Here is a 13,485-nt window from a genome sequence, read left to right on the forward strand (position 1 = left end):
ACTAAACTACCCCTCTCCCATCAGCCTTCTTCACTATTTTCCTAATAATGTCCTGCTGTTGGGATGGATCCTCATGCTTCAAGATGACCCTCACAGAACCACTGCATGGAGAGACACTGACGTCTGAGAAGTAGGATTTGTTCGCACCTCCGACACTCCCATCGATTCCTGCTGTTTTCTGAAAGGTGTGCCACTGGTTCTTAAAGTGAAAAAAATAAAAATCCCTTAGTCATGGGGCAGATTTTTGTGACTATAGGCCCTCTGTATTTTGAAATTTAACTGTTAATAGTAGTATCTTCTTGATATATCAGTCTTTTTTTTTTAGTATGAAATGTATTGTCAGATTGGTTTCCATACAACACCCAGTGCTCATCCCCAAAGGTGCCCTCCTCAGTACCCATCACCCACCCTCCCCTCCCTCCCACCCCCCATCAACCCTCAGTTTGTTCTGTTTTTAAGAGTCTCTTATGCTTTGGCTCTCTCCCACTCTAACCTCTTTTTTTTCTTCCCCTCCCCCATAGACTTTCGTTAAGTTTCTCAGGATCCACAGAAGATGAAAACATATGGTATCTGTCTTTCTCTGTATGGCTTATTTCACTTAGCATCACACTCTCCAGTTCCATCCGCGTTGCTACAAAAGGCCATATTGCATTCTTTCTCGTTGCCACGTAGTATTCCATTGTGTATATAAACCACAATTTCTTTATCCATTCGTCAGTTGATGGACATTTAGGCTCTTTCCATAATTTGGCTATTGTTGACAGTGCTGCTATAAACATTGACAGTGCCCCTATGCATCAGTACTCCTGTATCCCTTGGGTAAATTCCTAGCAGTGCTATTTCTGGGTCATAGGGTAGACCTATTTTTAATTTTTCGAGGAACCTCCACACTGTTTTCCAGAGTGGCTGCACCAGTTTGCATTCCCACCAACAGTGCCAGAGGGTTCCCATTTCTCCACATCCTCTCCATCATCTATAGTCTCCTGATTTGTTCATTTTGGCCACTCTGACTGGTGTGAGGTAATATCTGAGTGTGGTTTTGATTTGTATTTTCCTGATGAGGAGCAACGTTGAGCATCTTTTCATGTGATATATCAGTCTTATAATTGTGATACTGACATTTATTTATTGTCATGGAAACAATATATGACAAGGGTAGAAAACATGTAAGATACGGAAAAAAAAATCACACACAGAAGCACTAGTGAAAGGTGACCATTATTAACATCATGTTGCATATTCTTCTAGTCTTTTTAATGTGAATTTTTGCATATTTAAGATCCTACTGTTTTGTATTTCTTTTTTGCACATAATAATAAGGTATAAGCATTCTTTTGTTAAGAAGGTCTTTGTAAATAATTACGTTATGTGACTGAAAATATTTATAGGGTGCTGACTAGCTTACATAACATTTTTCCAGTTTTAAAAATAAGATTTCCTTTAGAAAATGTCATATATAAATATCTTAATATTATAAAGAAGTAACAAAAAATCTAAATTGCCTGCCCCTTCTTAATCTTTTAAAATTACTCTTTTCTAGTATCTTTTTGAGATTAGCTTTTGTATACCCCATTTGTCCGTGCTTCCTTCTCTCTCCGCTTTCCTTTCTTACTAAGAAATATTGATACCATCTTCATACATAATTTTAATTTCTTTTTAAATTTTGTTTCAACGTTTATTTCTGAGAGACAGAGAGAAGCAAAGCATGAGGAGGGGAGGGGCAGAGAGAGAGGGAGACACAGAATCCGAAGCAGGCTCCGGGCTCCGAGCTGTCAGCACAGCACCCGACGCGGGGCTCGAACCCACGAACCATGAGATCATGACCCAGGCTGAAGTCAGACACTTAACTGACTGAGCCACCCAGGCGCCCTCACAATTTTAATTTTTTTTAATGTTTATTTATTTTTGAGAGAGAGAGAGAGAGATAGAGTGAAAGCAGAGGAGGAGCAGAGAGAGAGGGAGACACAGAATCCAAAGCAGGCTCCAGGCTTTGAGCTGTCAGCACAGAACCCGATGTTGGGCTCGAACCCACGAACCATGAGATCATGACCTGAGCTGAAGTTGGAAGGTTAACTGACTGAGCCACCCAGGTGCCCCCATACACAGTTTTATATCCAGCAGTTTCATCCAACATTGTATCCTGCTATTTCCAGTGTCATAAAGTACTCTCCATTAAACACATGAATTTACCTACTGAGTCAGATGCTCCCCTCCATGTTTAATAGCAATTTCAGGTGATTGTAAGTATGTCCTTGTACAGTTACTTTCCTGTGTATCTGTGATTGTTTCTTGAGGTGGTATTTATAGAGCTGTTCTGAGTCAGAACAGTTTTAAGGCTTTATAAAAAGATACTGCTTGGTTTCCTGAAAGGATGCTCTCACCTCACTCTGCCGGCTTAACTCTTTGTTGTCCATCTTTGTGGTGCTCGCTTCGGCAGCACATATACTAAAATTGGAATGTTGTCCATCTTTGTGAATTTGGTGGTTGGTTGCTAGTGAAATCCAACTCTGTTTCATGTTAATTGGCCATTTATATTTTGGAGTGAATTGTCTGTTAATAACTTTTACCTTATACATTTATAAATGATATGAGGTTTATTGCCCTGTTGCAAGTATTTTGTTTTTTTTCTTTACCTTTCACTTCAGTTGCTTTTGGACTTACAGGTCATACATGTTCACATAAATGTGTTTACATAAACATTTTAATGTAGTCAGATTGATTTCCCATTATATTGCCTTTTGTTACTTTTTTCGTTACTTCTTTTCCTATCTCTGATTCAGAAATGTCTCCTAATTGTATTCTGTTCCCCCTTCCTACATTTAACTCTTTAATCCCCACAGAATTACTTTTGGTGAAGGTTGTAAAGTAGGAGCTCATATTAGTTGTTCTAGAATATCCTCTTACTCCCATGTGTGTCCCAAAATCCCAGCGAAGCTGCAACGTGCACCAAAACATGTGCTTTTTCTTACTTTAGTGTCTTGATCTTCCCACTGGACAAGAGGAGGAGGCTCTGATGTATACCTGTGAAGGGAGGAGCCAGGAAGAGGGCCTGGGACCAGCTCTCAGAGCTCTACGCCCAGTCCAAGACTTGCCCTGTCTCTGTCCAGCTCACGAAGGTACTCCACACACACTGCCGGAGGACCGAGATAACAGTGACAAGGGTCAGGGGCCCGTAAGTTAGGGACTGAGTGGCCCAGGGTGAGCCCCTCTCAGTCTTGACCCTGCTTCAGTTATTCACAACTACCATAAGCAACCAGGACTGTGCTCGTTGGAGACTTTACCTGAACCTCCGACTGTAGATGGAAGGCAGCACGTGGTGAAGAAGAGCCCTAACCTAGGAAAGCCAGAAAGCTTGGGTCCTGTTGCAGCTGTCAGTCAACGGTGCAACCTAGGAAAGTCTCTGAACTTCTCTAATTTCCTGACTTACAGAATTACAGAGCTGAGATGTATGTTCTCTGAGGTGTCTTCTCCGTAAATTATGGTCTAGGCAAGTGGCAGAGCTAGATCGTGCTGTGAATCTGTTGGGGGATCTTTCTTGAGAACTAATTCATCCTTCCTTAATTCAGCCAACCAGTGTGATACCGGAGATTAGGATCATTTAACAATGTCATTTAGTACTCTACCTTGGAGAATTTGTGCTTTTTACCTTTCCTAACTTTTCCTTGATCTACCTCAAGCTTCCCTGCTGAAAGACATCTGTTTTTCCTAACAATTTCTTCTTTTGCCCAGCCACATCTTGTGTTTAGGAATTAAAGAAAGATGACCTAGTTATCAAGTACCCAGAACTGATTCCTGTCACTGACCTTGCCCTACCACTTGCCCGAAGCCGTGACACACATTTTTCTAAAAAGCTGAAATAAAAATGGGAAAACCATTTTGAGAACTGTGAAGCATTAATAAGGTGATAAAAGTAGTATCTATGAGATACAAATACCTGCTCTCAACCATGTTAATTGCTTACTATTGGTATTCATAAATCATTTATTAACATACCAGTAACTGAAGTTGCATTGAGAAACAACCAACCACAGGCCAAACCTTTGGAATTTCACATATCTTTATACTAACATACTTTATTTTAGAGAAGTAGCACAGAGAATATGTCTTAAGTAGCTCTTGTATAATAGAGTCATCTGTCAGTCGGTCCATTGTAGTCAGATGTGTTTTAACACACATCTCCCACTTTTTGATTTCCAGAGCAAGTGAACGTGGTCTGATATGTGTGGCATAACTTATTTAACACATGAGGGTAATTCAGATTCTATCTAATGGTGATCTTTTTACTAGTTTCGATGCTGCAGATGAAAATTTCAGTGCACTGGCATTTTCCTCTGGAGGATGTTATTTGCTGTACTAAAACACAGTGACCACTTGAAATCTGTAGAACTTGGGCGGAGACTGGATGAATCTAAACAGCTTTCTCCTTTGTGCTCCAGGAACACAGAACACTATATATTAATAAGTATATTATTTCTTTAATGTATCCTTTATGTGTTTATACACAGCTGCAGCTGATGTTTTGTTCGATTACAATTCTGTATGGCCTGATCTTCAGATACCATGGAAAAATAGCCTTCAAAGTAAACCTTGAATGGATATGATCTTCACAGAAAACCTTTCCTTTATTAATTAAACTTTCACTTCTCACTGTGCATTGCTTTGATCTCATAGTTTTAAAAATGTCCCGAGGCCTTATTTTCAAGGCTTCCAAACAGATTATTACTTCTCAAAAGCCATACTATATTCATGGCTCAATGAATCCTAAAGACAGTATTTTTAAAACCCTCTTAAGCTTATTTTTCTTATGTGCTCGTCTACTGCATAATTTTCGTTGCTATGGGTCACATGATCCTTCCCGTCTGTAACACAGGCACTTAAAATTTTTACTTCCTGATTGAGCCATCAAGATTACGTAAAATGTAAATCGGTCTAAATACCCCAAAGCAGGAATTTTAAGGAAAAGATGTTTTCTTCTTCTGTTTCTTTATTGACGCCTAAAAAATCAGAGTGAGCGTGTGCCTGCCTATCTGTACTTGGAAATGAGAGACGGTTAGGGATTTTTTGTGTGTCCCGTCCCCTTCCACATTGAATCAGACTTTGCTTTCATTATAAAAATAATGTAGCAACTAGATAGACCGTGGGAGTGGTGTAGTTGCAGGGCTGAAATCAAAATGGTTCCCATTACTGAGAGAGCTGTTCATTTACTTATTACTCCTTTCATGATCTGAGTGAAGGTACAGCATCTCTCAGAAGGTAACGATCTGATGCTTCAGAATTGTAAATGGCCATTTAGTCTTGCTGCTGCCTGATAGAAATGAAAGTAATTTCCAGAAGGCTGGACGACACTTGTTTTATCATGGATCTTAAAATCCTTCACATTTTCTCAGAGCAGCTTTGAAGTTGTCATAGTAACAGCATGACATTTGAAGAGTCTTTTAAGTAGTTCTTTAGCTAGAGTTAATTAATTTTATTAACTCTGGATGTTTTTCTTCTTACTTCTCTCTGACAAACAGGGGCCGTAATTGCTCAAATATGTATTTCATGTTCTTTATTTCTTGGTGACTACAATTTGAGAACTTGGTGTTTTGTTAAGCTGTTTCAGGAAAAGAACGAGAATGTCACTGATTGACTTCAGAAAGGTTAAACTTGGGGTTTTAGTTACTCGTCTGTAAAATTGCACTACCATGATAGGACCAGAACTTGGTTTTATTTAAAGAGGTGGATTATGGGAGATGTCCCCCCAAATTTAATGGTGATTTGCTCCAGGGATTATAGCTATCCTTTGGTTTGATTTGGATATATTTAAAATAAGGATTGAAGAACACGGAAGGGGGAATGTGTCAGACTTACAGGAGAAAATTATTTCTTTAAAAATGCAGCACTCAGATACATCACCAAAAGCATATTCCACAAAAGAAAAAAAAATGGAATAATCTGACTTTGTCAAAATTAAAAATGTAATAATACTCTTTGGGACTCTAAAATCTGCTAAAATAAATGATCCTCTAGGAAAGTTTGTGGGAACCTTCTACCGGGAGAAAGTAGGTCGGGATCTTCTGTTTGTAAAGCTCCATGGCAGAAATTCTTGCCATTATGGTGATTGGTGAGAAAGGGTCAGGTGGAGGGTCAGAAGAAATAATGATCCGTACCAGGTCTGGAAGCTGGAACTTTAAAAAGTATCAGGTGGTCGGTGCTTTTGTTTGCTTGTAAGAGTGACCAGAGAGGTGAATACAGAAGGTATCATGTGAGCTCTGGGGGTTTAATGCTGAGGCCGGTATCCTTCCTGTCCTGGGGAGTATTTGTTCAGGCAGGGGCAACTGAAGACCATGGGGACAGCAGCGTGTGCCCCCAACAGCAGTAAAGGTGCTAATGCACATCCAGTGATGTCAGGAGTTACGAGCCAGTGGTTTCAAAACACTGCAGTAAACAGGGTCAAAGTGTCCTGGTTTTGCTGGAAGAAGGTTTGTTTTTATGAGCTGGACAGTACGTGGATGAAGTAATTTTTCAAAACAAACCAAATTTATACGCTTTTTGTTTGTTTGTTTTACTTTGTGGGTTTTAAAAAAATTAACCAGATGAGGTTTAGTAAGGGTTACATTTTTAAACAAAATTATACTTTTTCCCTTTTTAAAAAAAAAACAAAACCGGTTTTCTATGGTTTTCACAGAGGAAATGAAAATACCTCCGATCTAGGATTTTTAAATGGAGTTTTAGAGAGCAAGCTAGGAGCCAGTGTGCAGCCACCGCCAATCACAATCACTAGTAAAATATTCCTTGTAATTTTGTACCTTCTGCTCTTCTTTAGACAGGCATTTAAGTACCAGAAAGTTAATGGCACAGAATACTGCTGACTGCGTGGTTCTCGTCTTAATGCATTTTCCAACCTTGAACCTGAGAATACCAGAGGCTGGGGACTCTGGACACTCCTCTGCGCAGTTTTCTGCCGGTGGCCTGGTTCCTGAGGTAACAAGTGGGTGTCCCGGGCGTGTGTGTGTGTTAACAACAGCAGTGATGCCACGTGGTGCCCAGAGGTCGCCGCGATCTGTCCCGGGGGTTCCTGGTCCTCGGGGCTTCTGAGATGAACTGTGAACTTGGGGCATCCTGAGAAGTACAGGCGTTTTGGAGTGTGCCACAGCAAATCTGGATGTCGGCATAAACACAGCTCTCAAAGTGAAAGCAGGGGCCTCGAGGAAGGAATTACCCTCATCTCACTCCCGACCTGCTTACTGTGCTGGAAAACAAAGTAAGTTTTGTTTGTTTCTTTGTTAGTCAGTCGCTGCTACATGTTTTCTCTTGCTAACATTGTATTAGACACTCCATATCCGGCAAACGCCAAGTTTTTCCCCCCTCATTGGGAAGTAGGATATGAAGTTTGTTGCATAGCTACTTGCTTCTTTAATCTTTTCTGTCTCTCTTCCTATATCTAGCTTGCTGGCTTCCTTGTTGGAGATCGTATGAGACTGAAATTTATTATCAATGAGAAAACACAAAGTTCTTTTTTTTTTCTTCTTCTTCTTTTTTAAACAATCCAAGAACCTTGCTGTTAATTAAAGGACAGTGACACAGGCAAAACTTTTTTTACGTGGTGCAGCCAGCAGCATATCTAGCAAAAGAGCCCCAGTTCACCGTCCTTATTTCCATTGGGAAGCAGAAAGGGTGCCTGTACGAGACTTATGTGAAAATAGAGTGTCCCCCCTGTGGGAACGGCAGACACTGGCTGGGAGTGGTGCCTGAACAAGAGGTCGTAACTTAAAAACCTGTTGGGAAATGGGAAGGAGCTGAAGAATACGAATTATTTAGTGATGTTGGGGGAAAAAAAAACCCCACAAACAAACAGACTTTTTGTAAGAATGGGATAAAATGTATAAAGACCTAAACTTGTCGAGGAAAGTGATGTTTTCCTTCAAGTTAGAAAGATTCATGTTTTGTAGGTTTATAGAAGATGTGTGGCTTTCAGAAAATAAGAGGCATCACCACCTGTGCAGATTTTGGGACACCAGCCTAATTTCTGACACTTGACCCCTGTCTTCCATTTGTGTTTGTTTGTGTTTTATCTGATCCTAGCTCCAGAGCTGTGGCATGGCTCAGTAAATTAATACAAAGCTGTATGGTTTTGAAAATGCAAAACAAATGGAAATGCAGAGTAGTTTATGATTTGTAATTAGATTATCCCTCCTCATAAAATGGACTGTTTTTACCGTAGAGTTTTCTGGACTTTTCTCAACTCCCAACGGTAACACTTTAAAGGTAGAAGGAGGCATTGTAACTACGGAGTGGCATTGGAAGAGCAGAAATCAGGAATCTTCCTTCTAAATCTCATATGGAGTACTGAGTGAATTTAAGTTAGGGCTTCTGTGCCGTGGGAATTCACGTTTTATCTCAACGTGGTGGTGGTAGGACCTGGGGTGTCCGTTTTTCATTTAAAACCCTCCAGGCTCCTTTTATGAATGTCTGTGGATTATTCAGCAAACTTCCTTTAAACACCTTTTTGCAGAGTACTGTACTCAGAGCTGCAGTTTGTCACAATTAAACCTACCGAGATTTGGTTTGTCAATTAAAGATCCAGAACAGTTTGAAGCCAGGGTGAATGAGCAGAGCATTCCCCTCGGAACGGTTTGTTAGAGATGGTGCCACATGAGCTGGGCTGTCCGCTTCTGAGCTGCCCTCCTAATTAAAGGGGAAGGTGCCTGCCATCTGTCTGCTTTCATTCAGGGCAGTAGGGGGCCTGGGGTGGAAGGAAGCCGCCCCCCTTTATTTTTTCTCCCACTCTTTTTTACAGTCCTCTTTCTCCCTAGTCAGTGACCCAGAAGGTCATTGATGATCTGTCTATCTCAGACTGAATAGTAACATAAGCATGCAAGGCACTTGCAAAAAAAAAAAAAAAAAAAAAAAAAGTTTATAATGTGTGCTTATCCATTTAGAATTCTGCTTGAATTATGTCTGGGAGTGTTGTAATTTCTATGTTCGTGTCTTTGCTCCTGTTAACTGAGGGCACTACTGGCAGAAAAGTAGGGATTTTTAGTTTTACTGATTTTGCTTTTTGTGTGAAAAAATTGTTTACACTTCACTGGGCATAATCAGAAGATGGCAGCATCGTAACTGTGCGGTGGGGATGTACAGAAATACCGTTCTGAACAAAACCAGGGCTACCTGTTGACTGTGATACGCACGCGTCATCACAAGGGAGGTTGTGCACAGGGGTGTTAACACGTGTCCGTGTTACTGAGCGCTGTGCTGAGGCTTCCTGGGCCAATCATTGAAATAATTCAGGGTACTTATCCTTTAGTTAGGCAATAAGCCTTTTAGCCCCTTTCTCATGAGAATAGATTATTGGAGAATTTGGTTTGGGGTCATGGCTTTTAATTGTTTTTGAAATGTAGGGTGCTCTAACTAAATGATTGAGCTTTCTTGCCTCAGTTTCCACCTGGAAGAAATCTCTGCTGCTTTCAGAAACATTTAAGAGAATACGAAATAAAATTTTGTCTTCGATGAAAACTTTATTATCACTGAAAATTTCTAAAATCTGCGGTGGTTTCTCTTTTCTGTTCTTATGTACTTGAGCAAAGTGTCAACCGTCATTTAAAAAGATTCAGTCCTGACACACACTGTTGAGCTACCCAGGCAGTAGATTTGGACTTTCCAGAATATACTGGGTTTTGGAACTTTCTGTGACAAGGAACTGTGGTGTCTCTTAAGCCCTCCATGTTTGGAAAGCCCAAATGTGAGAGTCATGTCTGTAATTATATTTAAAGGTTTTTTTTTCCAATTTGTCATCAACTTATAATGAGCTTCCTCGTCGATGTGCTTATGTTGTTCAATCTGGGAAGAGCAGCATGTAGGTTCTGGAGACAATGACGTCAGTCTGCATGATTGGATGATCATGAAAAGTAGATCGTTTCCCAGGCACTGACGGGTGCACAGTGCCGAATAGGCAGGTCTTTTCATCTTTTTTATGTAACAATTTTAGATCCCCAACAAGGTACTTCACTAACTGTCGTCTCTAAGGTGTGATTTAAAACTAATTTGGTTTTACTCATCTTGTATTTACTTCAGGGGATCTAAGTAAACAATTTAAATGAATCGCATCTAGAAAGCGTTCCTTCAGAGTAACGCAATTAATATTTTAACGCACGTAGCAAAAGACACACAGACATGCAAATGAATGTTGCCTCCTTAAGTACCGAGTCAGCTAGGAAGAAGTTAAGCCGCTACTTAACTGCAGCCATGTCATGTCGTCTTTGCCAGAGACACACGTAGAACTTGCCGTTTGCTGGTGCCTTGAGAGCCTTCCATCCTTTTTTATTGCCCACTGTGGTAGAAATTCTCTGTCCTTTGAGGACAGGAAGGAGACAGTAATCAGGTCTGATGAACAGACTTATGATCACATAACTGACTGGTGTCATTGGTTCATGTAAACGTTTACGGAGGCACCTACTACATTCCAGCCATGAGGACTGTAGATTCAGAAATGGATGTGCCATGGACCTGGCCCTCCAGGAAGACACAGCTCAGTGGGGTGAATGATGTCTAAGGAGGTAACGCTACATACCGACAAGGACTGTGACAGAGGCACACGTGGTGTTGCGAGGGCCCAGAGATGGGGTTAAAATCAAACTTGCTGGAAAAATGAGAGTTGTACACGTGATTTATAAAGGGCATTACATAATAGCATTTGGGAAATGAAAGCCCTGGGAGCTGGGGGGAGGGGGGACCTTTTCTATTTTAAGGATGAGGAGCTTGGAATTCATTTCTGCAGTAAATTCTCAGCCGTTTGAAAGCCTTTTGAGAAAAGGTGTTTCGTTCTGTAATAAACATACTTCTTTTTCACCAGAAGAAATTGTGGCTATATAAAAGGGGGGAGGTCTAAAATTTTTTTTGGACATTGTGAGAATACTTCTGTCATTCTCCAAAGGAGACTATTTTGAAGAATGGTTTTTATTTACATATTAAAATCAGGTACTTCTGAAATACTCAAGATACCAAAGCATGACGTGCCATGGTTATTGCTGAGATTAGCTGTATAGCTTGTGGGAGACATGAAACTTACGGCACCTCTAAGTATAACTTGGAAAAGAAAAGGCTTCTTCATGTCCTCTCTCATGTTTCCTGCCCTAGAGACAGAATTTCTGTCCTGTAGCCAATAGTAGATCTTCCTGTGGATAAGTTCATTTAACAGTTACTTGTGGAGTGTCCCTCAATGCCAGGTACAGTTCTAGGAGCTGATCAGAAGCTGAGCTGATTAGCTATAGACCCTGGATGCTGGTGCTACTCAGAAGGACTCTGTAGGGTTGTCCGTACAGCCACCATTTCCTGGGTGTTTTTTCTGAGCGTGGCAGTGTGGGCGTGGCCACGATGCTATCCTTGTAGAACTTGGAGTAAGATTCCGTGCACAGGTGACGGAACGAATGCAGAGCAAGAGATGAATGTATTAATACAGAGAGCTAACTAAACATACCACGTGTTTGCAGAAAAGAAAGCTTGTCTGTGACCAGGATGATCACGAAATCATTTATGGATTAAGGAGTATTTGAGCTGGACATTGAAAGAAGACTCAGGGAGCATGTTCCAGTCCAGGGAAAGCCAGGCAAAGGCCTAGAGCGGGATGGGAAATTCCAGTGTACCGAGCAGGCAGTAACTGATTCGTTGTTGCTGGGCAACCATGTGTGCAAAAGTGACTAATGAGAGGATAAGGCCGCCAAGGTCCCTTGAGGCCAGATCCGGGTGGACCATGTGTGTCCAACAACTAAATGCTTTAAACTTGATCCTGAGCCATCGGGGAGCAGTGGAAGTGTCCCGGTCAGGAGAGTGACAGTGGGATCTCTCCTGGAGGAAGCCTTGTCTGATGTCACTGTGGGGGGTGGTTGGCCAGTGAGAGAATCCAAGCGGAAGGCATGTGAGCTGCTGAGATACAGTCCAGGCCAGAGGGGAAGAGGGCCCAGATGAGGGGGGACGACTGGAATGGAGAAAACTAGACAGGTTAAAGAGGTGGGCTTTCGGAACTGCCTGGATAACAGAGATTAGCTGGTGGGGAGGTGGGAGCAAAAATAACTCCAGATTTTAGAACCAGGCTCTGTTTATTACTTCTCGGCCATTCGCCAGGCATTTCACATAGATCAGTTCAGTTCATTCAGGTGTATCCTAATTCTATAAGGTTGGTATTTTTGTCCGTATTTCAGAGATGTAGAAAACCAAGGCTCAGAGAAAGGTTTGTCTAAAGTTGTCCAGAAGCTAATAGGATATTGAACAGGGCATTGCAGGTGTTCCAGATTTCCGTGCCTGTGTTCTCTCTACTGGGTTTGGAAGAGAGCAGGCGTGAGAGCAAAGGTGATCTCTCGTTGTTTTGCACATATTCAGCGTAGATGCTGGTGAGACGTCCGTCAGGTGACTGGAGACACAGAACCGAATCTCTAGGACAAAGTCAGGAGGACCAGAGCTTAAGAGCCAACTGCATGTTTATTTAGCAAATACTTGTTGAGTGTCCTTTGGACCAGTGCTGCATGGCAGGAGTACACTGGAAAGCAAACAGGCCATAGTCTTGATTCACAGACCCGCAGGCCAGGGAGTGAGACGCCACCCTGTGGGTTGAGTATAATGCAGGGGGAAGTGCAGATTTGCCACGGGAAGAGCCACTGAGGGGAAGCTAACCACGTCTGGAGACACAGAAGGCCTCGGAAGAGGTTGTAGCGCTTAACATGACTCTCGATGATGAGTGCCAAGATAAAGTGGAAAAAGGCCTATTCGAGGCAGGGGACCTAGAATGTACTAGACCCAGAGGCAAGAGGGAAACACAGTACGTCTGAGGAACTGGACATGGTATGCTTGGAACAAGGGAGGAGTAAACCAGATAAGTTAGAGAGGTGGGCGGCAGTTAGGTTAGGAAATGCCCCACAAGAACAAAGGTCAGCATGCAAGTTTCTGAAGGCAGCCGTGTTGTTGCTGGTACCTGCTGGGGGGTGGGGGGGGGGGGGGAGTCAGATTTGGGGCTTAGAATTGTTAGGTTTGGTTATCCTGAGTAACCAGTGGCCTAAGTAATTGGTGAATACAATAATGGGGAGCTCAAGGACACGAGGTTGCGGCCGAGAGTGGGATGTCCAGATTTATTATTGCTCAAGTGCAGCCGTTGGAGGGATGATGAGAGAAGAAGGTCATGAGAGCGGGTGGGTGAAGCGGAGGGCAGAGGCCGGCTGTGGGAGGTGAGGGGGTTGAGGAACTAAGAGACTCCGTCCTGTGCTGGATGTGGGGTTCACGTGGAGGTGGGGTTCACGGAGGTTGTCGGCCCGACTTGGAGCAGAGAAGGTCAGCGTGAAGGTCGGCTGAGGAGGCGTGGAGGCCGGGCACCGAGGTGGGCCCTGAAAACGTGATTTCCGCAGATCGTGTGACGGCGTTAGTGAACGAAGACAAGCAAGGGCACAAAGGCAGAGTGAGTAGGACCTGGGGCCAGGGGTGGGAGGAGATCAGGAAGGCGTTTTCAAAGAGGAAAACAGG

The 13,485-nt window shown here is 42.4% G+C and overlaps 1 protein-coding gene across 1 annotated transcript in view; it reads left to right on the forward strand.

The window, feature by feature from the left end:
- The window catches only part of LOC121028322 (uncharacterized), a 100,530-nt gene that overhangs the window by 32,470 nt on the left and 54,575 nt on the right, over positions 1-13,485 (forward strand). The window contains exon 2 of the transcript XR_005789176.1: positions 6,806-7,243. The gene's annotated coding sequence lies outside the window, so the exon portion shown is untranslated. The remainder of the gene's footprint in view (positions 1-6,805; positions 7,244-13,485) is intronic.

The sequence above is a fragment of the Herpailurus yagouaroundi genome, unplaced genomic scaffold (genome assembly GCF_014898765.1).
Source record: "Herpailurus yagouaroundi ecotype Mexico unplaced genomic scaffold, PumYag 100, whole genome shotgun sequence".
NCBI classification, from domain to species: domain Eukaryota; kingdom Metazoa; phylum Chordata; class Mammalia; order Carnivora; family Felidae; genus Herpailurus; species Herpailurus yagouaroundi.